The sequence below is a fragment of the Puma concolor genome, chromosome A1 (genome assembly GCF_028749965.1).
Source record: "Puma concolor isolate L17-30 chromosome A1, mPumCon1.1.hap2, whole genome shotgun sequence".
Classification (NCBI taxonomy): Eukaryota; Metazoa; Chordata; class Mammalia; order Carnivora; family Felidae; genus Puma; species Puma concolor.
The window spans coordinates 212,637,431-212,640,027 of NC_141667.1; positions in this window are offsets into that span (position 1 = coordinate 212,637,431).

Consider the following 2,597-nt stretch of genomic DNA (forward strand, 5'->3'; position numbering starts at 1 on the left):
ACCATTCAAGGAGGACTTATTTTAGAGATGGTTCAATGCTGCAAGGATGGTTCAATATTCACAATGTGATACACCACATTAACAAAATGAAAAATAAAAATTACATGGTCATTTCAACAAACAGAAAAAACATCTGAAAGAATTCAACTTCAGTTCATGATCAAAATTCTCAACAAAATGGATTTAAACGGAACATACGTCAACATAATAAAGCCATATATGAAAAACCAGGAGCTAACATTATATTCATTGGTGAAAAACTGAAAGTTTTCCCTCCAAGATCAGGAACAAGATGACTGCCCACTCTCAACGCTTTTTAAGAAGTTTTTTTTTTTTAATGTTTATTTATTTTTGAGAGAGAGAGAGAGACAGAGTGTGAGCAGGGGAGGGGCAGAGAGGGAGGGAAACACAGAATCCAAAGCAGTTACTGCCAAGTGTGGAAATCCCTGCGATTCTGTACTTGTGCTATACTGATATGATAAAGTTAGACCTCATTATAGTTGGAGCTTTTAAGCTGGTCCTTCCTTCCAGAAGCTTTAAAGGTTTGGTTAAGAATATTGCCCAGGGCACAGAGATACTGAAGAAATTGATGACAACATATAAGATTCAGAGTAGCATTTACATGTGATTCCAGAGGTTGTTTTGTATGGTGTATTATTACCCACCCATTCCTTTAAGGGGAACAGAGTGTCCCGTCCCGCCTGCTCCTTTAAGGGGAGCAGTGTGTCCCATTTTGTTGGTTCCTTTTTTTCCAAGGGGGTCATTTGAGTGTTCAAACAGAATAAACTTATTTTAAATTCATTGTAGAAAAAAAAAAAACACACAAAAAAAAACCTGTCAACACAGAACCTGACACAGGGCTCAAACTCATGGACTGCAAGATCATGACCCAAGCCAAAGTCGGACGCTTAACCAACTGAGCCACCCAGGCACCCCCACTCTCAACACTTTTATTCAACATGCTACTGGAAGTTCCAGCCACAGTAATAAGACAAGAAAATGAAATAAAAGGCATCCAAATTAGTAAGGAAAAAGTTGAACCAACACTATTTGCAGATGACATAATATTATACACAGAAAACTCTAAAGACTCTACCAAAAAACTACAAGAATAATAAATTCAGTTAAGTTACAGAATATAAAATCAATATCCAGAAACTGGTTACATTTCCATAAACAAATAATGAAGTAGCAGAAAGAGAAATTAAGAAAGCAAGTCCATTTACAACTACACCATAAAGAATGCAATACGTAGGAATAAACTTAACCAAGCAGGTGAAAAGACTCATACTCTGAAAACTATAAAACACTGGTGAAAGAAACTGAAGATAACACAAAGAAAAAGACATTACATTCATGGATTGGAAAAATATTGCTAAAATGTCTATACTACCCACAGCAATCCACAGATTTAATGCTATCCCTATCAAAATACCAACCACATTTTCCACAGAACTAAAACAAACAAGACTACAAATTATATGAAACCACAAAACACCCCAGGCAGCCAAAGAAATACTGAAAAAGAACAGGGGCACCTTGGTGGCTCAGTCCTCAGACTTTGGCTCAGGTCATGATCTCACAGTTTATGAGTTCAAGCCCCGTGTCGGGGTCTGTGCTAACCCCTTGGAGCCTGAAGCCTGCTTCAGATTCTGGGTCTCCCTCTCTCTGTCCCTTCCCTGCTCACAACTCTGTCTCTCTAAAATAAACATTAAAAAGAAAAAAAGAAAAGAAAAGAACAAAGCTGGAGACACCACAATCCCAGATTTCAATACATACTACAAAACTGCAGTAATAAAAACAGTATGGTATCAGCACCAAAACAGACACATAGATCAATGAGAACACAATAGAGAGCTCAGAAATTAACTAATGCTTCTATGGTCAATTAATCTACGATAAAAGAGGCAAGAATACACAACAGGGAAAAGACGATCTCTTCAATAAATGGTGCTAGGTAACACTAAACAGCTATAGGCAAAACAATGAAACTGAACCACTACTTTTTTGTACTATACACAAAAATAAACTCAAGATGGATTAAAGACCTAAATGTGAGACTTGAAACCATAAAGCTCCTACAAGAAACATAGGTAGTGATTTCTTTGACATCAGCCTTAGCAGCATTTTTCTAGATGTCTCCTCAGGCAAGGGAAACAAAAGCAATATTAAACTAGGGATTATATCAAAATAAAAAGCTTTTGCACAGCAAAGGAAACCATCAAGAAAAGGAAAAGGCAACCTCCTAAATAGGAGAAAGTATCTGGAAACAATATATTCAATAAAGGGTTAATATCCAAATATATAAAGAACTTATACAACACAATATCCATGCTACACTTCATAGATCAAGACATAATTTTGACTTTCAAGTCTTATCATTTAAGAAATATATTTCATAAGGCTATAGATGCCATCTATAGATAGTAATTCCTTTGATGGATCTGGGAAAAGTAAGTTGAAAACCTTCTGGAAAGGATTCACCATTTTAGATGCCAGTAAGAACATCTGTGATTCATGGGAAGAGGTCAAAATATCACCATTAACAGGAGTTTGGGAAAAGTCAATTCCAACCCTCATGGAAGACTCTTGAGTGG